This window comes from Monodon monoceros, unplaced genomic scaffold, assembly GCF_005190385.1.
Source record: "Monodon monoceros isolate NGI ecotype Baffin Bay Population unplaced genomic scaffold, NGI_Narwhal_1 Super_Scaffold_10, whole genome shotgun sequence".
NCBI classification, from domain to species: domain Eukaryota; kingdom Metazoa; phylum Chordata; class Mammalia; order Artiodactyla; family Monodontidae; genus Monodon; species Monodon monoceros.
The window spans coordinates 21452783-21478398 of NW_021703766.1; the positions used below are offsets into that span (position 1 = coordinate 21452783).

The window sequence follows — 25616 nt, forward strand, 5'->3', positions numbered from 1 at the left end:
TCATATTTGATTAAGGCCCATCCTAATGACCTCATTTAAACTTTATTATCTCTTTAAAGACCATATCTCCCAATAAGGTCACATTTTGAGGCCCTGGGACCTAGGACTTCAACATGTGAATTTTGGGGGAACACAATTTAACCCACAGCATCCCACAATATGTAGGATAGAAAAAAATGTGTATGGTGATTTAAGCATCTAACTTTGACCTATCTAGTCTCAAATCATTAAGTTCTATGCTCTCAAAGCTAATGCATATTACAGAAATACAAATGCTATTCAGAGATAAATGATAACTTCGTTCACATTTATCTCAAATCGTAGACACACACTTGTTTCAAACACTATGTATAGTAGTATAACCTCATAACTTTTCCAATTAGTATTATCACTTGTATTCAACATTCTTCTTAGTCTTCCTATGCATGCCTGTAGTTCAGCAACAGCATTAACCTCATCTTACAGTTCCTTCTTACCTTCTTAATGCCTTTAGGTAAAGACATACACAGGCTTTGCCACATACTGTTTAGTGTACACATCTTTGGAATTATGGAATGTGCATTTAGCCTTGTAAATTATTCCCCACCTCTATCAATGGTGAGGTTCAGTATTATTTCATGTATAAGCCCATGACTATATTTCGCTTCAGGTAGATTGCAACATGAACACACCTACAGATTCGATTCCTAGGCAATTCCTCCATTTTTATTTCCAAGAGAAGCCTTTTCCTTTTCTTGACTTCCTTTTTAATTCTACTTTAGGATTCAGGTTAGGTATGAACTGTGCATACCTGCTAGAGTTTATTCAATCAAAAACTGAAGCATGTGGTCTCACTAATATGAGAACAAGGGGAAAATATATTTGAAATCAGATCTGCACCAAGAAATACACAATGTATGATTGCCTTTGCTATGCACCATCAAAGTGTAGATTGGAAGCATCTTTAAAAGCATTAACTCAAAACGGAATGCAATATTAGCTAATTTTGTCATTATCAGAAGGCACTTGAGATATGAATTTCTGCCATTCTTGTCAGTGACTAAATGAGATGTCAATCATAATATCTAAATCAGAAACACTCAAGACACTACTGAATAAAATGTTATTAGTATAAATAAGATGTTTCTTAACCTGAAAAACTACCACGATTAAAATATTAACATCAGGAATTCTGATTTGCATTCATTGTGATGCCTCTTTTCCCCTGACCCTTAAATATTTTTTACACTTTTTTTTTGTTGTTGTTGTTCAATTAATTAATTAATTTTTGGCTTCATTGGGTCTTTGTTGCTATGTGTGGGCTTTCTCTAGTTGTGGCGAGCGGGGGCTACTCTTTGTTGTGGTGCACAGGCTTCTCATTGTGGTGGCTTCTTTTGTTGTGGAGCACGGGCTCTAGGCGTGCGGGCTTCAGTAGTTGTGGCTCTCAGGCTCTAGAACACAGGCTCAGTAGTTGTGGCACACGGGCTTAGCTGCTCCGCGGTATGTGGGATCTTCCTGGACCAGGGCTCGAACCCGTGTCCCCTGCATAGGCAGGCAGATTCTTAACAACTGCGCCACCAGGGAAGCCCCCTGACCCTTAAATATTGATAATAAATTTGCTTTTGTTAAATTTTCTCAATAATCTTATGAATCCAATATAAAGCCAGTCTGTTCATAGTATTCTATTAGGGCTGGGAACATAAAGATTAATATAAGTGATTACATTAAAATAGAAGAAAAAAGTATACAAAAATTCTATGACAGTTTTTTAAAAGTAAAATAGTTTCCTTTATGTGACACTTTTATAATTGAGAGTTGGTGTTGTCAAGGGTTTCAGGATATAATATCCCCAGTGTTCAGATAAACATTCTAACTTCAGATAGTTGACTGGAAATCATAATTGAATTTAAACTGTAGTATTAGCTAATGACAGAGTTTATAATGCAGATATATTGTCACTCATTAAAAATATTTACATTGTAAAAGATCAAAAACATAAAGGCTTACTTGACAAATGTTCATTCAGAAGCATATGTTTTCAATATTGTAAACATTTTGCAGAGAAGTATATGCTAATTATATTTCTTTACAGAATTTAAAATAGTTCAATAGCATTTTGAAACAAATATCTCACAAAAGAAATCTGTTGCTACCATGTCTAAGTTATCTCTAGTTTTTAAAAAGCTAAAATATCCTGAATAGCCTTTTTCTTCTGGCAAACTATGGCAATTAAGTACATCTTTCTTGGTATTATGTATGTGTAAAATGGAGAAAGTAATAGTACATACTTCTGTGGGTAAGTATGAAGAGTAAATTAATTAATACATGTGAGGCAGTTACCACAAAGCCTAGAGTACAGTAAGCACTTAATAAAGGTTAACTACTGTTTTGCCTTTGGTTTATTTCCCAATAACTACAACTTTATCTTCTAAAATTAATTTTGTTCAAAGTTTCAGGCAATAAGATTTATTTTTTAATGAATCATGTTTGAATTCCTGGTCCATAAGACATTGTGTGTGTGTGTGTGTGTGTGTGTGTGTGTGTGTGTGTGTTTTGAAATGTATGTAGAAAGAAGCTGCTTCATTAAAGTAAAAGTTTGTACAGGTTTGACACACACTAATAGGATGGAGTCAGAATAGGGGCTTTCTACTCCAAACAATAACATTCACTAGGTTATTCACAATAACATTCAACAAGAGTTCGAGAGAATCAAAGACATATCTTAAAGTAGAGTCAAGAAACAAACACTGTATGGAAAATGGGCCAGCATTGGGAATTCAAAGAAATGGAAATGTATCAAAAGTTTACACCAAGGTAGGTTATAATAAAGTAAGAATAAGTCCAAAATCTATCTGAAGTTGGGTTCTCCAAGAAACAAATGCTGAAATGCAGTTTTCCAGCAGGAAGTTTATTAGGAAGTGTTCTTTGAATGTACATCTATGGGAGAGTGAAGGGCATAGGATTGGGAAGAGGGAGTAACTGGGATATGAGACAGTTGCAACAAAGGTTTCAGACATTTCCATAGCTGGTATGGTCTTCAGAGTTGGCCCACCTTAAGGTAAGCAGGAAGGGCCTTTATAGCTCCCTACCACTGGCCAATAGTTGGATACAAAATCCTATTAACAGGCAGCCCTCAGACAGCAATTTCAGGGGAAGCACCAACAAAGCAGCTGGGAGAATGGATGCCTCAGACTTGAGGGGGAGATATGGTGCTTACAACAGCATCCCCTACACAATAAAACCAATCTTTGAAGCTTGATTTTATTGCCCTGTAACTTTGAGGAGAGAAGGGGATTTCAGCAAGAAGTCAGGAAGAGAGTTGAGAGAGTGGATGAAGTCATCTTCAAAATATCTTTTTCAGGTTTCTTTATGAAAGTAAAAGTTGAGCACACAATCTGGAAACAGCCAGGTCTCAGAAATTCCCTTTTTGATTATAGAATCACACAATAATATCAGTATTATGAGTGGAATTTATCAATAAAGATGTATTAATTAAACTGCTTTGAATTATATTTCTTGTGTGCACAGCTGTTTCCAATTACATGATTATAGCTTACAAAGCCAACAGTTGAAATCATGTTTTTTTACCATCCATGAGAGAAAGTAGCACACTGTAAAACTATAAAAATAAGCTCTCATTCTGCAAGAACAAGAAATGCAGAATGAGGACTACAGACGCTAGCCACTGAGGGAATTCATGCAGAAATATGCCCTCCAGCATGATGCTTATTCTAAATGATATGACTTATCTCAGAGCTCCTTTCACCAAGCAGATCTTTAAATTAACAATGGGTCAGATTCAGAAGCATTTAGTTAGGAGATAGTCAACATAAAAATGTGTTTCTTCATTTTACTGGCCCACTGCTTTCAAGTCAGGTGTCCCCAAATCACTAATGATGACATATAGAAGTCAGTGGGACTCCATCACCTTTGCTTTCAATAATCTTTTATGTCTTTTGGACTTAAAACTAAGGAGAATAACTCGTGACCCGTGCAGCCAGAAGAGTTCAAGGGTTTAACCCTCAGGCTCTGTGCTCAGACAGATCTGGGTTTGAATCCCGGTTCCTCCACTTAGTCACTCTGATTTTTAACAATTCAGTTAAGGACACAGGATATTATGCATCAAAAAAAAGTCATTGTGATGAAAACAGATGTTAGACAAATTTATTAACAGAGATGCTGTTTCAGTCTCTTAATTAATTAATTACCATTGACTGAATACCTCTTATGTACCAGAACAGTCCTAACTTTCTATGTGTATTAACTAATTAAATCATCAAGTCAGCTTCATGCAGTGGGTACTATTATTATCCTCGTTTTATAGATGAAGAGCTAAAGCTTTGAGAGATTATGTGAATTGTGCAAGCTGACTGCTAGTAAGTGGCAGAGTCAGGATTATCAACTAGTAATACTTAATAAATAGTGGTCATGACAAACAATAAATGTTAGGTCTATGGTCACTAGCTCTACAGTACTAATACTACTTCTATTGCTGCTGCTGTAAGTAGCTCTACACAGTGCTAAGGGACTAGAAGAGAGTACAGTCTGAGTACAGAATCAAAAAACCATGTCTACTTCTGGTTGATACCTTGGCTCCTTATAGTGATATTTAACTGAAGATCATAATACAGTTGACCTTTGAACAACATGGGTTTGAACTGTGCAGGTCCACTTATATGCGGATCTTTTTCAATAAATACATACTGCAGTACTACATGATCTGAGGTTGGTTGAATGTGCAGCTATGGAACTGCAGGTACAAGGGCCGACTATAAAGTTATATTCAGATTTTTGACTGTGCTTGGATGGGTGATGCCCCTAAACCCACATTGTTCAAGGGTCAACTGTATTTTCAGCTATAATTTATATTTGCCATCTAATTTGCACTGCTCAAAATCTCCAGTATGTTACTTATGGCAAGTATTTATCTACTGTAGATGAGAAAAGATGGAAGCGCAAGTACAGGAAAGAAAATAAGCAGGATCTCAAATGTGGGGGAATGGAAGGATGGAATTAGAACTTGAATCTGGTATTTTGTCCACTTAGTTTATTATAAAAGAGGAAAAAAAAAACTATCAGCAAACTTAAGTTTCTCTTCTTTCTTTTGCCAAATCACATGAGTAGATTTTCACCCCATTTGGAGAATGTATATGAGATGGTACCATGTAAAATACAGGCTATACAGAGTAAACGTTTCACTTTGAGGACCCTGTGTGCTACCTGAGTGTTAAGTTGTCATCTGCCAGAACAGCTGAAGTTCAGGAACCAAGTGGGATCTTCAAGCTTACAGACATTATCAAAGAAAACATAGGGCAGTTTAAAATATATAATCCAATCTGAGTCATGAGACCAGCCACTTCAGAAACCATGTACAGTTGGCCACCTGTATCCATGGGTTCTTCATTCATGGATTCAACCAACCATGGATAAAAAATATTCAGAAAAAAGTTTCTAGAAAGTTCTAAAAAGCAAAACTTGTATTTTCTGCATTCCAACAGCTATTTACATAGTATTTACATTGTAATAGATAGTATAAGTAGTCTAGAGATTATTTAAAGTATACAGGAAGATGTGCATAGGTTATATAAAATGGCAAATATATATAAGGGGCTTGAGCATTGATGGTGGATTTTGGTATTTTAGGGGTATCTCACAACCAATCCCTCGTGGATATCAAGGGACCATTGTACTGACTTGCCATTGGGCTTGTTCTTACATGGGCAACTCTAGGCAACAAGTTCCAGGGTGAATGCCAGTAGGAAATTAACTCTGAGCAATGGTCAAAGGAATGGAAAAATACATTATCTGTGAGTGTTTCACCAAACCGAGTTACTCCAGTTCATTTCAAAAGCTGATGTGCTGATTCAGAAAACTTAGTTTGGCTATGGATACAATAGTCTGACTTGGAAACAGAGAGAAGTAAAGGGAAAAGTGAAAGTGTTTTTGGAAGGTAAACTTAATATCTTAGGTAGGAAGAGCATTAGATCTGGAAATAGGAGTTTCTATGTTGAATTCTGGCACTAACGGGGTTAAATTGTGTGTCCCCTCAAAATTCATATGTCGAAATGTGATGGTAATAGGAGGTGGGGAGATTGTAAGGGTGGAGCCCTCATGAATGGGATCAGTGCTTTTGTAAGAAGAGGCAAGAGAACTTGCTCTCAGCTTCTGCTCTCTACAAGGAGAAGACGGCCTTTTGTAAACCAGGAAGAGTGTCCTCGCCAAACAGCGAATCTGCTAGCATCTTCATCTTGGATTTCCCAGCCTCCAGAAATGTGAGAAAGAAATGTGTGTTGCTTAAGACACCCAGTCTATGGTAATTTGTTATAGCAGCCCAAGCTGAATTAGGCACTTGGTCAAGTTGCTTCAATCATTTAGCCTATATTCATCACATGTAAATTGAAGATCTTGAATTTAGTAGTCAATGCACTGACCTCTCCAGAAGTGAATTTTGAGGACATTTTCAAATCATACACTTTGTTTGCCCCAATAGGGTACTATGAAAGAATGATCTAGTCATTCAGACAGTGTGCTAAACCTCAGTCATTCTCGTACTAATTTCATGATTTTTCTACATCTACTTGTACTATTTTTTGCTTATATTTTCTTTATATTGTCTCATAATTATACTTAGATTTATTTAAAATCAAATTAAATTAAATCAACACTGTAAGTAGAATACAAAGTAAAACTTGCCTTACACCAGAAATGTAACTATAAGACCATAAATTTAACAAAAGCAAAAGATTATTGTTAAACTGATCAATTGCTTAGGGATGTGAACCTAAGGTTTATTCTTTTTATAATGTAAGATGAGTACATATTGAAGTGGTTAAAGAGTTGTTTCCAATATACTAAGACTTTTTCCTTGCATAATTGATGGAAAATCAAAAGAACAAAAAGACTAAATTTTTAACAGTGACGTTAAAAAAAAGTGCCTGTTTAGGTACCACCAAAAGTGATCTCAGGTCCAGATGATATGCATACTAAATGTTGGAATTTCTACGTTTTTTTTTTTTTTTCTTTTGTGGTACACAGGACTCTCACTGTTGTGGCCTCTCCCATTATGGAGCACAGGCTCCGGATGCACAGGCTCAGCGGCCATGGCTCACAGGCCTAGCCACTCCGCGGCACGTGGGATCTTCCCAGACCGGGGCACAAACCCATGTCCCCTGCATCGGCAGGCGGACTCTCAACCACTTGCGCCACCAGGGAAGCCCTCTACGTTTTCTTATCCAGGAAACATTTAAGTGTTCTGCCAGACAGAGTAAACTCATTTGAACCACAGCTGAGTCATTCTTTCAAGGAACTAAGTACATATTATGAAGCAGTGAAGAAGCACATGTACATAAGTAACCACCAAGCGGGAGTGAAACTATTAAGTGCCCATGGAGCCAAAGAGTTATCTACCTACCCAACAGGTTTTCTCTTTTTTGTGTACATTAGGACCTCTAAAGTGGCTGTGCCCCTTTCTGGAAATACAATAAAATATTTTATTTTCAGAACAAGAGCCTTTCTCTTATTGCAGATTAATTATAAATGTCTTTATGTCTGAGAATTTCTTCTCACTTTTATCATTCTGTTCTTTCTATCCCAATCATCTTCATAGAGATTATCATTACCTGGTATTTTCTTGTGTGTTTAATTCAGAATGTTTTCTTTCTCTTAGAATGTTCACTCCACAAGGGAAAAGCCCTTGTCTGTTTTCTTCACACTTGGGTCAGTGATGTGCAGCAGCTGGCTTGTTCAAGTGCATGAGAGTGGATCGGTAAACTTTCAGGAATTTTATGAGCCAGTTGACATCATGCCAGTAGCTTAAAATCAGTCATGTTAGGAGTATTTATATAAGACTCAGCAAAAGCTACAAATACATTTTTTCTGGGGAACTGGTTGTTAAACACTTTCTTGTACAGCACTTGCTGTGTCTCCATGCCTAGAAACATGCTTGCAACATGGAAGAGGCCCAATCAATGTTTGTTTATTGAATAAAGGAAATGTCCAAAGATAGGGAAAAAACCTCACTGTCCCAGCTCAAGGGAAGTCAGGAAGGAGGAGTTCCCTCTTATTCATGTGGGAGAGTCAGCCTTTTTTGTTCTATTCAGGTCTTCAACTGATTGGGTGAGGCTCACCCATATTAAGGAGGGCAATCTACTCAGTCTATTGATTCAAATGTTAATCTCATATAAGAACACCCCCACTGATACACTCAGAAAAATGTCTGACCAAATATCTGGGCATCCAGGGGCTCTGTCAAATTGACACATAAAATAAGTCATCACAAGTAAGTTCCCAATATAAGCTGTTATTATAATAATTACCATTATTAATATTATAATTAATTAATGTTATTAATATTACATTATTAATATTAGGCGACAAGCATTTTGGTGGGCATTTTCACACAATCTTTTGTTGACATCTCTCCTTCACATAGTATTTTAATTATTAAATCTCAAAAAAAGCACTATTATAGCAAATTATCAATTACCTTTAGTATTAATTCAAAAACTAAAAAAAACCTAGAGAGACCCTATCATTAACCTTGTATTCCTCTGCTGTGTTGCACATAGTAGGGCCATAAGGAGTTCTTTGTTGATACTTCGAGAAAATCTAGGGCAGTACTCAGGAGCCTCATTCAGAGAACAGAGAGCACATCTGTTATCAGAGAAAAAGCGTGTACTTATTTTAGCAAGTGGTATTCGCATTAATTTTTCTTGCCTCTATCCTCTACAAAGGCCATGGGTTAAAATTTATTTTTCAAATTGTTAGAGGTCATAATATAAAATTGATCTCTGAATGCAAGAATAGCAACATAGTTAAAAGTTCCTGGTTTGGACAGTCAGCATTAATGTAGACTGGAGAAGTAATTTGGCAATCTCTCCCCCTTTCCCTAGGTAGATTGATGAATGACCGTTTCCTCTCTTCTGTGTTCAGAAGTTTTATGGGCCATGGAGAATGCAAGATCAGAGATATTTGTGCCTGATATCAAAAGAAGTATTATCCAGCCACACTTAAATAAATGTTGTAAAAGACCTGAACAAAGCATTTCTGAGTACCAAAAATTCCAGTTTTCAGAGAAATTTTGAAAGTTTGCAAATAAATAAGAAAGAAAACTATATTTGTGGTTTCAAAGTAAGGTCAAAGTTCCTAGAATTGCAAATTATCTTAGGAATTGGTATTCATTCAGACCTCCATTGAATTAAATTAAGGAGTGTGCAAGATTGATTATCTAGATCTCTAACTTGGAGAATTTTCCAGACATTTTCAAAGACTATTGGAAACATTGAGATCACCATCAATTAGGTTAAAACAAATACAAATTTGATACATTCCAGCCTTCTGGAAGAAACGCAGAATAGGGAATGAGAAAGGGGAAGGATCCTAAGGTCTGTGTTTGAGTCTCAAAACTTCTATTCATGATATTCTAAGATATTCTGGGATAAGTATTATTTTATAAAGATCTCTTCCATCTTTAAACCACATATGCTGAAAACTGATTCACTCTCTTAATACTCTAATTTTAACAACTGTTCTTATTCATAGGTCTCCAGTGAAAGGTGATACTTTGATTCTTTTCTCCCTAAATTTGTCTTAGAAACGTATGCATGTATTTTGTGTCATCTGCCATTCTTCCTTTCTTTCCAACTTTTACATTCAACATATTTTTGAATACTCATGTCTTTGTCCCTGGATTTCTCTTGAATCCACACACTTCATCTTGACTACCACTGCCTCCTAAGTGTGGACCACCCAAAACTTTCATCTGAATAATTTCCAAAATATGGCCTGCATAGTTCTCCCTTCTTCACAGTGCACCAGAGCGATCTATGTCATCTGAGAAGCAATCTGACCTTGTCATTTCTCTGATTAAAACCTTCCATGTCTATACTCTAGCTGTCAGTGCAAACCCCAAGCTTCTAAAGCTGCCTTATTAAGCCTTCCTGAGATGGCCATTGCTTTGCTCTCCAATCACTCACAACTCCTTGTGTTCCACTCCACTGTTCTGTTATACCAAACTTCTTCCATCCTATGAGAGCAATTCATGTCCTCTTGTCTGTCCAACTTTACATAACCAATCACCCAAAATCCAGACCAGTCCCTATCAACTGATCATTTATTTGGCCCAAATCCACCAGTTCTCTGATGCTGTGTAAGTTGCTACTTCCCTCCCTGGTGGCCCAGGAATTGCTCATGTGCCTTCCTTATGTGTTCTCATCACACACATCACATTCTAACTCATGCATTCCTCCCCATATACTGAACAGTCTATTTTCTTAGTTGTCTTCCCAACTAGTCCACAAGGGCAAACTCTGACAAATTCATCGTGGTAAATTAAGACTTTATTACAGTTCTGAACATAGAAGTGTCTCAATAAATATTTGGGGAAGGGAGAAAAAAATAAGGTTTGCTAAGGGAATAATTACAGAGAATAAGACTTGGACCAATCTTTCCTCTCCTATCCTTCCCTCTCTCCTTCCCCTCATCTCCCCTCTCCTCCTCTCCTCTCCTCACCCTTCTCCCTCTCTCTGCCTTCCCCCACTTCCTTGCCTCTTGCTACTTGGGAACTCACTGAACTCCATGTCCGTTATTCCTTTGTCCTTTTCCATAACAGTGGTTTTATTGATGTGCTATCTCCAATAGATTTTAGAGGTGGAGGTGGAATAAAAGAAGGAGAGGAGGAAACGTAGGAGGAGAAGGAGAAAATGGAATAGTAGCAGGAGATTTAACATTCATGAAGCACTTTTTATGTGCTATGCATTCTACCAAGTATTTCACCAGCATCTCTCATTGCATCCTTACATCAGCAGTATGTGAGAGGTACAGTTATAATTCTCATTTTATTAATAAGGAAACTAAGGCACAGTAAGTGGCATACCCAGGAACTGAACTTGAACCTGTCCACCTGCCTCCCAAGTACACATTTTTTGTGAAACCATATAGCTTCCCTCACTATACATTGAACCAATGCTCAGGTCATTAGATGTGTACAGAGCTCTCGAATGAAACTCTTTGGTTCCTTTAGACCTTAAAGGCAGAACTCAAGATTTGGGGCTATTCTCCCAGATGTGTATCTGGGAATGCTAGAAAGAATGAAAGCATATGTCTTTCTTTTCCCTTCCCATATATCTCCTGTACCCTCTGCTAGGATTTTCCTCACCCATATATCTCCTGCACCTTCTACTAGGATTTTCCTCAGTGACTATCCTGCCTAGCAGCAGTGCAGTGAAAATGCAATGGAAGGACCTTTTTTATTTAGGAACACATCCCAACACTGCATCAGGCCATGGCACATGTTAGGAGTAAAAATCAGGGTCCACGAAGCCCATTCCATGCCCTGGGTTTCTCCTTTTGCTGAAAATTTCCTGACTTGTCTTCATTCAGCAGTGAGCATTTCCCAAGGATCTCCAGGTGTCCCTTCCTGTAATAGTTTATTACCCTTCTAGTTGTTGAGAGATGAAAGCTGCTGTTAATGCATTTGGTGCACTCTCCAACAGCTGCATTGATTTTAGGTCCTGCATTGCAATCCCTTTGTCAGATGTTGTGTGGAAACCGGGCTCAGCTACTCATTTATCATAGGTACTATTTCTGGTATGTTTGAAATTTGCCCTCTGCTTCTCTGAGAACTGCACTGGCTAGTGTTGTACACATTGAAAGTGTGTGGTAGATATCACATACTCATGGAATGAGTGTGAGAGTCTATGTAACTTTCTATGACTCTTTAAGAAGGCAACAGTTGGTTACACCTCTTCAGGTTCCTCAAACACACCCTCCTCTCTCTTCCTTGTATTTCTTTCTCTGTCTACAAGGATGAGCTTTCCTCCTCCTTTTGAGTTGACTTGGGCTGATCTAATGTTTGAGATTCAACTCAGGATCTCCCTTTTTCTATGAAGCAAGACTAGGCCCGCATGTCTCTCTGCTACAATTCTGTTCCCGCTGGGCTGTGAAAGCTCACTCATTATGTGTGTGGTGTCTTCAATTAGCCTCTTTGCTTTTCAGAATCAAGGGTTATAGGCCTTCATCTTTAGTATCTTGTATTGTAGCTGGAACCAAGTCTTGTATCAATATGTTTTCACTGAGTGAATAAATAAGTATTCTAAAGATTTCACTAAGTTCATGATAAGCTTTTCAATTCAATCACCTGAAATCCAATAGTTTGGATAAGGTATTCAGGACATCTGTTTACATACCATTCATTCAGGCTTTCAGTTTGGACAAAAGTTTTCTTATCTTTTGAAGTCTGGCACATTCATTAATGTTTCTTCTGTAATTGTTGCTTTGTTCCAAATAGAAAAAAAGTTTAAAGGAGTCTTTTCCTCCTCCTCCTCCTCCTTCTTCTGAAAAGGAGGTACCATGATGGGGTGCAGACTGCAGGGATTTGACATTTGAAGTTCTGAGAGTCATCCTTAGTTTTGCTGTGTCTTAGGGACTGTCATATAAACTGAGAGCTCATCCACAAGATGGAAATAACAGTGCCTTCTTTTTACATCTTGAAGGGTTGTTGTAAAGATCCAAATATAATTATTCATATTTTTGCTCTCAGAAATACTCAAAGAAATATAACCTCTGCTAGTACTTGTAGAAGACCTCCAATATCTTTATCAATCAATCTATCTATGCTATAGTTCCCCTAAAACTCTACTTTATATCTGGTTATTAGTGTCCTAAACACAAGCTACTACACTTTTATTATTTCCCCTGGGTACATGGTTTTATTTCACCAAACTTTTGAGCTCTCTGGCGAAATGCAAGAGTTATTTCTTCAACTGGAAGTAAATTTAATTGACTTATTTAAATACAAATAGAGGGCATTTTAGTAGGAATGGATTATAGTATTATAAAATTATGGTTTCAAATACAGCTGGTTCTCAGAATTATCCATGGAGCTTAATAAAAACAAACAAAACAAAACAAAAACAGATTTCTTGTCTTTACCATAGACGCACTGGGAATCTCTATGAAATATCTGCCCCACTGATCCTGATGATGGTGTTTGTGTTCCTCAGCAAACCTTGTGTCCCATAAACTGTGTTTTGCACCAGAGAGTTCTCCACCTTGTCTAGAGCTGACTGGACCAGGGAAAGTTCTTCATTCACTGGAGCCAAGTTATAGGCCTCTCAGTGATTTATCTCCTGAATACATGGGGTAGTCTTATTTGCTAGAGGTAGAGATCTGGTCATAAATATCCTAATTCTACCACTTATTAGGTGTATAAACTTAGTCAAGTCACATAACCACTTTGAGCCTTAAATTGGGAGTGGGGAGAAGTCAGAATGTGCTAAGTTTGTTCCTTTGCAAAATAAAGAAAACAACAGAACTTAACTCACAGCCTTCTAAAATTTATGACACATAGAAAGTACTAGATTATGCGTAGTTTTCATCCTATCTTTCATGGGGTTGTTGAAAGGAATTATTTAGTTGGTGTATATAAAGTGCTTAGAATAGTTCCTGGCATCTATAACTGCTCGATACGAGTTAATTATATGTTGCTATTGTTATTTTACCTAACTCTTGGTTGTGTGCTTCCTTTCACTTGCTGTAACATGCATTTATAATTCACTGGACTCCTGCATCCTCACACACTCATTCAGCAACAGTCCCCTGTGTGTGAGTACCTGTTGAGCCTCTGTGTCTGGAATGCCCTGCCTGGTGTCCTGGGACTGCTTAGTCTCTCCCAATCCTCTACAACTAGTTTCAGACGTCAGCTCTGCCTCTGCAGCTTCACTGACAACTTGGTCTCCACAGAGAGACCCTCATCTAAGCTCTAATTGTCCTCTGAGCCACACTTAATTTCTTGTGCTCATCACAGAATATTAGCATCAGTTGTTTTTTATGAACACATAGGGCTACTACATACAGCAATAGAGGTTGTGCCCTAAGACAACCTAAGACTTGTAGCTGGATCCTAAGACAAGTGAGTGGAGGTTCAAATGCAGTCCTGGTTATTAGTCAATGCTGTTTGTCATGGGACTGGATCTAATTAGTTCAATAAGAAGCATGTTTTACAATTTATCTGCTTGAAGAGGTTGCATTATATGATTTATCTGCACCAAAGGACGGCACCTTTTCATAGTTGGCACAATTGGAGATGGTAACCCTAATCATGTCCTCACTAGTGCATAAGTTCCCTGAAGTCTGGAATCACAATCATCTTCAAATTCATTCATTTATGTATCCACTCATTCAATCATTCAACAAATATTTTTTGAGAACCTAATTTGTGCCACTCATTCTCCTAGATCCTGCATCTCTGTTCTTTGTCCCTCACATGGTGGATAATATAAATACACTACAGTTTTTTCATACAGCCGGTTGCAATTTTGTTTCCATGAGTAAGTGTCTGGATGAGGTGAATAACTAGCAAACTAGACAAAGTTACTTTCTTACCTTAATTTCTGTTTTCTCACCACTGATTAAAACTTATTTCTACAACTCTTAAAGACCATATTAAATATAATAATAAAGAAGGTAGCTCATAGAAACTACAGCTACCAGCAAGCATGTTTATATTGTTGACATCCATCCATCTATAGTCAACATTTATGTGTTAACTACCATGCTCCTGGCTTGAGGTTAGGTATGAGAGATACAATTAAATTAGGTCCTCACTCTGTAAAGTTCAAAGTTTAGCATTTTAAAGTAAGCAAATGTACTTAAAGAATGGACTTAAATACTAGTAAGAGATGGTAATAGGAAGTTAACGAGGAAACAATGCACACTACTCTAAATTGTATCATCTCTGGTTTGAATTTTAAGGGAAAAGTAAGTTTACCCTGGATATGATCATGGAGGCTGGGTGTTCAATGCAAAACCTATTCAAAAGCACAGAGTCAAAAACTGAACAACAGCAAAACATGTTTGAGAAAAAAATACATGTTTTGGCTAGAGGCCAAATTTCTGTGTCAGCATTAAAGGAGGTGTTTTATGGGAGGAGGGAAAGGATTTTGTAGGTGGCGGGGGGTGGTGGTGTTCCCAAAATTTCAAATATCTTAGATGTCCCATCAGGTCATAGCTAGCAAGACAGATTGCTATCATTGAGAAGTGATTGGGACTAATGGATAAGATGGGTTCCACTTGAAGAGAACTGTCCTTAACCTGGGCAAGCCATGTTGCAATAATTTAGAGAACAGCTTTCAATCTGTTGCTTTCTGTGAAATCTCTAATTTTAAAATATTGACAACATATTAAAATTTTTATTTAATGTGTAGAACAAACCAACTGTATCTTGACCTGCCCACCTCCAATTTGTAACCTCTGATATTAGGATTTGTTTGTCAATTTTTATCCTGAAGAATTGTGGGTGGTGAAGAGTTGGGGGTGGATAGGGTGGAGGGAGAGATGTAGATCAAGTTTGCATTTTAAAGATAAAATTCTGGCACGACTGGAAGTATTGTTTATAACATGGAGGCTTGGAAACTTGCATTCAATCCCTCTGAAGTGCTTGTTAAAATGCTTGTTCCTGGCACCACCTTAGATGTTTGGAATCAAAGTAGATGGAGAGTGTACTGGACACCATGGTGTGAGGGGAAGGCCAAAATGAAAAAGACCAAAGAGTATGCTATCTTCTCATTAGGGGAAAGGATATTTTTATGCTGTTACTCAAATTACGAAATAATTCTTCCTTTCTATTGCTATACAAAATGAGGTATGCCTCTCCTTATGGGAATAATGGCAGGCTTTGAAATACTGGAGAATATGAGAGCTGACCTGTTGTTTAGTGTCAATGTTACTCATTTATAAATTAGGGATTTGCTTATTGACTTAATAACTCCTTGGTAATCACTGTTTATACCATCCTTGTATACAGAGTCCTCCTGATTAGTGCACTGTTGACCTGGAAGATGATGCTTTTATCACTCAGTTCAGGCCAGTGCAAGTTTTCAGCATACTCACTCCAACCAATTCCCACATTTAAAAAAAACAAACAAACAAACGTTACTCTCATTAAAATTAATGGCTGTTATGCTTACCCGCAAAAAGGAGACTCCATCACTAACTGCAGCAGCAAAGGACAGCATTAGATAATTTTGATTGAATGTATTAAGACATAGGCACTTACTTTTCCATTTACAAAATTAATAAAATTATCAAATTCTAATTTAAAATTCTTTTACTGTCCCTCACAGAGCTTTGCTTTTTTTGACCTATTTTATCCTTTCACTCTATCTACCTACTTATAAAAATTTCACCACATAGAACATAATGATAAACACCAAGACATGTGAAATATTTTCACAATACTCTAGAGCCCCAGAATCTTGATTCTGGGCACCCAGGGGCTGAAGATTCCATTTTCATCAGGTGAAATATTGGGAAGTTCATCCTTATTATTGAATCAAAACTGGCCTCAGTTAATGGTGGGGCTGAAAGAGATTAGTGTCTCACTTAAGAACATGCCAACTGGGTGGCTGTACACTGGGAAAATGATGCAAAACCCTGGTACATGCTTGTCCAAATCTTTTATACTTTTCTTATCAACTGAATTAAAAGCAGACCAAAGTCTTACAAAAATTATCACACATCACAACAGGCCCTTGCAAAATCAAAAGCATTATAACATGCATGCAAAATGAGTTTTCTACTGTCAAAGAAACATCTTGACTCCAATGGTATCAACTTATGGTTGAAAAAATGTTGAGAAAAATTCCCAAATTTCCCTTAAAATGAGAGACCATTATTGTTTAATTTAAGGATGGTGTCAGTTTACAGGCCATCTCTTATTGACAAAGATCATATGAAATGATCCTCAAGTCTGAAAATATGAGGGAAGCATAGAGCAGAAAGAGAACATAGTTAGGAGAGAGCTTGAGGCTCTAGATATGTTTTGATCTTGATAGGCATGTATTTCCTTTCAATGGTGAGCCCATTTTAAGGCCAATAACATGTCATGAATGCCATGGATTCTATGTCAGGAATGGTAAGATAAGGGCAATACTGAAGAAAGCAGAGCCAACCACATTTATTCATTCAATAAAGAATGATTCTGCAACTGTTTCTTAGTGCTCTTAGAGAAAAAAATATGCAGAAAGCACTAGGAATATTTCATCCTGCCACGGGGTTTAACTGTAAACCAGTGATTTAAATAAAATTGTAGACAGAAGGTTTTTATGCAGGAATCTTTGAAGCTGCATTAAAGAATTAAAAGTGTGCATAATGAACAAAGAATTTTAATATATGTGATCTCTTTACATATCATAAGTTTTATCATTGTCTTAGATATGTGCTTCAGGCAGATTGCATTTTTGACTATGTGAGCCATAAAAATTTAAAGAACAAACAAAAAACCCCCAAACCTTGAATTGTTCATTCATTCAGTACTCATGAATGAGTAATGTGCTACCTTCTGTGTCTGAGGTTTGTGTTAAGAACTAGGATTACAGAGTGAGTAAATGTGACTCAGGTCTTTAAGAAGACTATGGCCTATTGAAAATGGCTGCCCAAGCCATCTACATTTCCTGGGCCTCGGGTTACTCCTATTTACATTGAAAGGGCTGGATGAAATTTTCTGTATAGAACCATTAGTTTGCAAATAAAATGTATAGATATTCTAGGAGTACAATGAGCAAGGCTGCTGTGAAAATTCATTTTCTAGCCCTGATAGCACATCTCACCTTTCAAGTTCTTCCCATCAGTGTAGGGTTATAACTTGCTGTGTTTAATTCATTCGATATTCATTAACATTTCCACTCCTATTTAGAGAGTACTGTCTATGTACAGGTTAGTCGGTATACTAGGGACTTTAAATGCCTTATCTTGAATTTGATCCTCAACACAATCCAAGCATTATTATTATCCACATATTACAAATTTAAAAAATGGGACTCAGGGAAATTGAGTGACTCACTAAAGTCACGCAGGTATCAAGTGAGCAAGTCAAGATTCGAACTCAGAAGGCCTATCCCTAAGGCAGGTGCTCTTAACCTCTTCATTAGCACCACAGCAGGGCCCTTGTTAAAAAAAAACAAAAAAAGCAAAACTCCTTCATCTCTAGCATTATCATCCTTCTGGGAACCAAGCACTGTATCCATCAGATTCACAGGCTTCCATCCCCTCCAAGACAGCACAGACATCAGCTACTCTTGAAGTATTTCCAGCCTGGTTGGAAGTAGAGCTCCTCCTTTGTACTTGCTGCCACCATTGTGCAATCATAGCTGATAGTTTCATATTTGCTTGATTTCCCCTCTAGATTTTGATCCCCTAACAGCACTGTTTATGCCTTTCTCATCTTTGTCTCCTCAGTCCCTAGCACAGGATCTGACTATGACAAATATAAGACTATGTATTGAATAAACAAATAAATGGTCATGTAAGCAAACGAATGTAACAATGCTCAGTCTACCTTGCTAACTATAATTAAACCATATAATTTTTTACTGAGTCCTGAGAAGTTATGTCTAGGAATGGGTGAGCTAACTAGGAAAATATTATACTTAAGTTTTGTTTCCCTGCATGATGTTCCAATTACTGAAGAAAAAAAATGATGGAAAGGGAAGTCTATGAGCAAGGTAACATTTGCTGTCACTGTTCACATGTTGTAGAAATGTTTTATGGGAAATGATATAGAGCAGTGTTTCTCAAGATGGGGTCCTGAACCAGCAACATCTGCATCATTGGAAAAGTATTAGATTCAGAAATAAGGGGTATGGGTTTGGCAATCCAAAATTTGAAAAACACTAGTATATCATTCCTAGCTCCTAGGTACTAGTTAGAGAAACTAACCATGGCGATTTTGAATTGCCATTTTTGTCACTCATTTCCTTTTATGTTGCATGTCAGGGGTAGGAGGGGAATATTGCTGGTTTTAGCCAGATCCCTTTGAAGCACAATCTGAAAGAACTCTCTTGGACCCATAGTTGGGAACAACTACAGTAGCACTAAGTGACCGTATTAATGGAGTGCTCCTGGACATTCCCACCTGTGTTTACAGCAGACAATAAACATCATTGACAGAGTTAACAGATGACCTGGATTGACACTACAGATCATTCCAAGGAGTTTACTTCTGCTAATTGGTTAAAATGATACCCTGTCAGAATAGGAAATGCAGCATTGAGCCCTCAGGTTCTAATAATGGGCTCTGTCAGTGTGTGCCTTCTCTCTCCTCCCACAACTGTATAATCTCTCTCCAGTTGCTTTCAGGGAAATTCATTTACAATTATACATTGGTTATCACTGGGTGAGCAAAACCCATGTACCTCTTGTTTTTCTATATTGCAGTGTCATTTTCTCAAATGAACAAACAAGAAAACAACCCAAAAGCACAGAAGGCAGCATCTGGACGATGTTCTTTGTCGATGGATCGCGTTGGTCTTGTGTTTGCAGCAAGCTCTATTGTGCATTGCTGGAATGCCTTTGGGGAGCACATGCTCTTTATCTACACAAGTGAGTGCTTTTATTTCCCTGTCTTCCTCAAGGAGAAGATGGCACAATCACCGTTCAGCAATGAGAAGTCAGGAGGAGGGGGAGGAGGAGGGAGAGAGGAACAATTTAAACAAAATTTCTGTCAGACAAGAGCTCTCTTCTCCTTTGCCCCTTTGTCAGTCTTAAGCAGACTAGCACACCTGGCCAGTGATACAACCCACTCTGCATGGCCTCTATGTTATGAAAGGAGTTGGTGCCTGGAAGAGCTGCCACTGAAATAAAGCCAATTTTCAGGGAATTTTCAGCTGCCGCTCATGGTTGATGGAAGTATTAACTCATTGGTGTTAAGACATTCTGGTGATGGGTAACACTCAATTTCATTTTGAAGCATCAATATTGCAAATACCCACTCTAGATGTAAAACTGGTTCATGTGTGTTTAATTTATTTGAAAGACACTGCAGACTATTGATTTTTTTTCTCCTTCCAGAAAATGAAAGCAGCGTACCAGTGTGTCCTTGGGCAATTGATGTAACTTACATATGCCTCTCTTTGCTCATCTGTATCAGATACAGGACTAAAAGCTCATGGCATGGTTCATTCAGTTTGTAATCACATACTGATTGTATAACGTATGTCAAATTACAAGTGAAGAATGAGGGTGGGAAGGGCCAAGAAGGAACAGAGTGGGAGAAGAGGCAAAGGTGAGGTGCTGTGTTGAATGGGTAAAACATCCAACGAGCACATACTTAAAAGGTCTAAATGTTACAAGAGATACATGTGCTAGGTAGTGGACTAGCACAGGGAAGTAATAAATAACTCAACTTGAGGGTCTCAGAGAAAAAGTCACAAAGGGAATAGAAATCGAGTTATTGACTGAGAGAGCCCAGAGGAATGTGCTGCAAGCGGAGGAAGAGTGAGTGCATTATACAGGAGGACGAGCGTTTTCAAAAGGATGGAAGCAGAAGAAGGTTGAGGTTGGACCCTGTACTGCATAAGGGAGAGTGATGGAAAACAAGCCTGGGAAATGTACAATACATAACTGCAATCTTTTTTTCTTTTCTAATGCAAACAGAATGGTTAGAAAGAAATGCACCAAAATGATAACAGTGATTATCTCTGCACAGTAAGAGTATAAGCTGATTTTACCTTATACTTTGTATGATTATGTATTTTCCAAATCTTTTGTAGTATGTATTGTTTTATAATATAGAATAAAATGTTATACATATATATATATATATATATATATATATATATATATATATATATATATCATCAGTCACACAGGGTCATGGTGCAGATTAAATGTGACTATGGATTCATTAACCTAACTAACATTTGCATGCCTACTATGGGCAATGCACTCTGGTAATTTTAAAGCCTAAGGAGAAAAAAGATACAGTGCCCGTTCTCTTGAAGCTCACTGCTTCTGAAAGGGTGACAGAAACACAACCAGCCTAAAGAGGGAAGTCAGGTCACATGGAAGCACCAAAGAGTGTCTTGAAATTTAGAACAGAGTTTACCGGGACAGTTTACTAGAGGAGAGGGTACTAACATTGGCTGGCCTTTGATGGACTGGCAAGAAAGGGCAGTCTGGAAGGAGAAGGCGGCACATGCAGAGACAGGACTGTGGAGAGCCGTGTGGGAAATCACAAGTAATTCTGTACAGTAACATAGCATGGGAAGAGTGAGCAGCCTCCACTGGAGAGAATCAGATGGAATCTTTAGGGTCCAGCTCAAGGAACTAAGCTTTTAAAGTCATTTAAAGTTAAAATAATTGGAGATGTATTTTTTTGAAAGAGCTGGGAGGAAGGGGTTAGTTTACCATGGAATGAGGTTCTAGACAACTCACGACATTCTTAAGTGGATGGGGGCAGATTATTTCATAAACACTGAAAGCCAGAGGATGTAGGGACATGAGCACACAGGAGATGTCAAAGGGGAGATGAGGCTGAACTGGGAACTGGAGGGGTTTTCACTTATGTAAAAAGTAAAAAGTAGTGCTTAATGGTCATCTGCTACTTTTCAGTCTGTCCTGAAATGTTTCCATTTTGAAATTTCCTTTATATCACTCTTTGTAATTCTGGTGAGCTAATCAGTCACGTGACTCAAAGTGACCAATGTAGAGGCTTTACCAAGACTGGCCAAAATGATTCACTGAGGAGTGGTCCCACAATATAACTAGGGACACAGCAAACCCCTTATAGGATAGTTTAGAATGCTAGGCAAGATAAGCTTAGCTGGAAGGATGCAGTAAGCACTGAGTTAATGGAAACATCATTGAGCTCCATGGGAAACCTTTCTTGAGGAAGCCAGCAGAAAGGAAAGCGAAACCGGGTAGGGGTAAAAAGTGAGAGAGAGGGCAAGAAGGAGAAGAAAAAAAGTTGATAAAGGGGGAGGAGAACAAATGGGAGAAAGATGAGGAAGAAACAAGAACAATGAGGTTGATCACCACAACGATCAACTGGAACTAGCTGTCACTGACAGCAGCACCCCTTATTGGACTGTTTCATTGAAAGAGCCAATATATTCCATCTTTTTTCTTTAGTTTACATATGGTAATCACAAATTGGGAATATATGGAATTTCACATGAAGAATGAAGTTAGAGAGGGGCAAGAGGAGAGCTGGAAGAGCACCCTAAGAAAGGAGACAAATATAAATTACTCAGTACCCAGTGGATGAAATGAGGGAGATGGGAATACAATCAAAGAAGTAGAGTCAGGTTATGTGGGAGCACAGAAGAGGGTCACTTCAGAATGGAGTTCCCTGGGACAGCTTTCCAGAGGAGAGGATACCTAACCCAGACCTTTGAGGACAGGTGAAAAATTGCAGTCCAGGAAAAGGCTCATTAGATTTCTATTGGGAGGGCACCTGCTTGGCTCTGTGGTTATCCTTTTAGCAGCCTCTATTCTTCTATAAGCTTTCCCTGCCATATCTAGAGAACCCTGTCTTTATTTTAGTGCTAAAGAATGTCATTAACTTTTTATCTAAATTTATTCTGATTTCAAGCACTTTGAGAAAGCAGCACAAAACACAGGAACTTAATGGCCTAGAGTTGAAACCATTTAATCTTTGTATTATATATTGCTACATAGCAAACTTAGAGGTTTAAGATAAATATCTCACATGCATTCCATCACTGTTTCTGTGAATAAAGAATCAGGGCATGGCTTACCTGGATCTTCTGCTCCAGGATGTCTCACCAAACTCCAATCAAGGTGACAGTCAGGCTTGTGGTATCATTTGAAAGCTCAGCTGAGGAAGAATCTGCTTCCAAGTCATTGTTGGCAGGATTCAGTCCTCTGTGGGCTGTTGGACCAAGGGCCTCAGTTCCTTCTTGGCTGTCAGCTGAACGCCACTCTCAGTTTTTTGCAATATCGGGAAGTTGACAGCATGGCAGCTTGCTCCATCAACAGCCATTAAAGGAGAGCATCTATAGGGAGAGTATGATAGAAAGATAAAAGGTATAATTTTTTTAATGTAACAAGGGCATCTTACATTTTTATTTTATTTTATTTTATTTTTTATTTTTGGGCAAACCTTGCAGCACGCGGGATCTTAGTTCCCTGACCAGGGTTCGAACCCCGTGCCGTTGCAGTGGATGTGGAGTCCTAACCACTGGAGCACCAGGGAAGTCCCAAAATGTATAATCCTATATAATGTAATCATAGAAGTGATATCACATCAACTGTGCCATATTCTATTGGTTAGAAGCAAGTCAGAATTCTCACCCACACTCAAGGAGAGGGCATAATATCAGGAGACAGGGAGCGTTGGCAGCCAACTTAGGGTGTGCCCCCCACAATCCTCTCAGTCAGTAAGGATAAGATCCCTTCTGCCTCTTCAAGAACACCTGAATTTGTAAAGTGTAGCAGAATAAATATTTCAAAAACTAAAAATAAAATAGAGGTAAAATTTCTAAATTTTTGCTTAACCATCCTTTTAATTTATACATATTTCATATAATATCATGGAATATTATGCTTGAAGAGTGGAAAGAAGAGAGGAATTTGTATTTGAGTAGCTGCAGTGTGTCAGATATCTAGCTCTTCCCATTTGACTCACTAATTTTCTATGAGGTTGGTCATATTATGCCATGTTATTCAGGATTATAGAAGTCTTGTATCTAGAGAAGGATTACTCCTAACTAGTACAGTCTGAGTGGGGCTCTTGAGTAAGTTTAATACATGTATTAATTCCAGTTATGCAATTTATAAAACCTCTCTACGTCTCAGAAATTAAATTATAAAATGGGACAATATTAGAGTATTTTTATGAGGACAAACTGAGACAGAGATAAAGATAATGCACTTGGCATAGGGTTTGGCACCTAGTAAATGCTCAATAAAATCAGTTTTCATTATTGTTAACCCAAAGCCATGTGGTAACGAGGGGGAAATTCAGACGTTGAAGCCAACTCTGTCTGACTGTGCTTTTTCTATTACATGCATCCCTAATAAATCTAGAGGTGGTTTAATACGTCTTTATTTAGAAGTGAAGAAAGGGGGGAAGCAAAGAATTAAAGTGACACACTGAGCTAGGGCTGAACTCCATTTACCTGAATCTAGGACAGTACCCGTTCTCAAGGGTACTCATTGGAAGACAGTTAGGAACACTCATTAGGAGGGGCATTTAAGACAAGATCTCTGGACCTTACCCCTAGTGTTTCTGATTCAATAGGTTTGGGATGGGGTCTAGAATTTGCATTTCTAACAATTTCTCATGTGATGCTAATGTTGCTGGTTCAGGGGCCACACTGTGAGATCCTCTGATCTAGGCCATTCAAGCTATAGTATTAATGTTCCACCTGTTGAACAAATGTGAAATGAATGCCATTCTATGTGTCTTACTAAAATGTTAAGCAGATGCGGCTTATGGTTGAACTGCACACAACTGTTTCATATTTACGGTCTTATGTAGAGCTATTTTTGTTCATGAGTGAATGTTCCAAGCTGGAATGTATGATTACTTTACTATACTGCCAATTGGTAGATCTCGCTCTTGTTTAAATGTGTGCAAACTCAATGAACTCTTATTAGAGATGTGCTGCCCTGTTTCTCTATTTCCCCTAAACAAGCAAGTGGCCAATAAAAATCATGTGAGTAAAAGCTACCTATGGTCAATCTTAACTTGCTTATATAGAGGAGTTCAATACAAATTGGTTCTAATTTGCAGAAAAATTAATTTCTTAGATCTCTCTGGAAAGCAAGCCAGATGCACTTTATTATGTTTGGCCTTTACTCAACACGCTGCTGAGAGAATTCCAAGTTTTTCCTGACACCCAACTGACACCCAGACAGTTCTCTGTGATATGCTAGCACATCATATACAAGAAAAACAGATATACATTGAATACCTAAATACCTCATTTTTCACTAGCACATGTTTATTTTCCTTATAATATAACCAACCACTGTCTGGCAGTGGTTTCCAAAGGATCTGATCCCATGAAAGAGGAAATTTCTACCTAACATTAAAAAAATAAAGCCATTTAAAACACATCATTCTTAGTCTACAAAGAAGGTGGACCTTTTTCATTTTATGTCTTTATGTTTTTGTAAAAATAAATCTAGAAGTCACATATCCTGATAATCAATTATAAAGCCAGAAGTTCCTTCCAAAGGAAATTGTTTCTGGAGTTTTGAGCATTGTAAAACATCCCTTTCCAAGCATTAATTTCCTATACTCTTAGAGGCAACAAACATAAAAGTTGCCACCAAGCACTGATATATAAATAGAGGGCAAGGATTTATACCATTCTATTTTTACTGAATAAATACATAGTGTTATTTCTGTCAGAGAACAAAAGAAAACGAGAAAGAGATTTTTTTTAAGATTATTTCTATTTACCATTATAGATCCAGGTCTTAGGAAAAGCTGGAAAATAGTGGAACACTGAAAAATATTTGTTGAAAGAAATGAACGAATAAACGAATGCTTTTAGAATTTAAGATGAGTAATTCTCTTCACATATTTTAAAAAGATATATATCTTTCTTAGTTTTTAAAAGTATTTTTTTCTCATTACATTCTTGGGTACAATAACTCTTGTTTTCCTCCTGTCACCTGAAGACTGTGCTCAGTACTGAGGGTATAACAGTGAGCCAAAGCACAAGGTTTCTGACCCTCATGGAGGTACCAGCTCAGAGACAGACACAGACATGAATCCAAGAGTCACCAAATATATTTATTTACACTGAAGTGAGCACCCATATGGGGTGGAAATGAGAGATGGAAATTACTCAGCAAGGTCTGAGGAGGCTTCCCTGAGGAAATGT

At 37.8% G+C, this 25616-nt stretch overlaps 1 pseudogene; it reads left to right on the forward strand.

The window, feature by feature from the left end:
* LOC114902926 overlaps positions 1-25616 on the forward strand; it is a 137034-nt pseudogene that overhangs the window by 8456 nt on the left and 102962 nt on the right.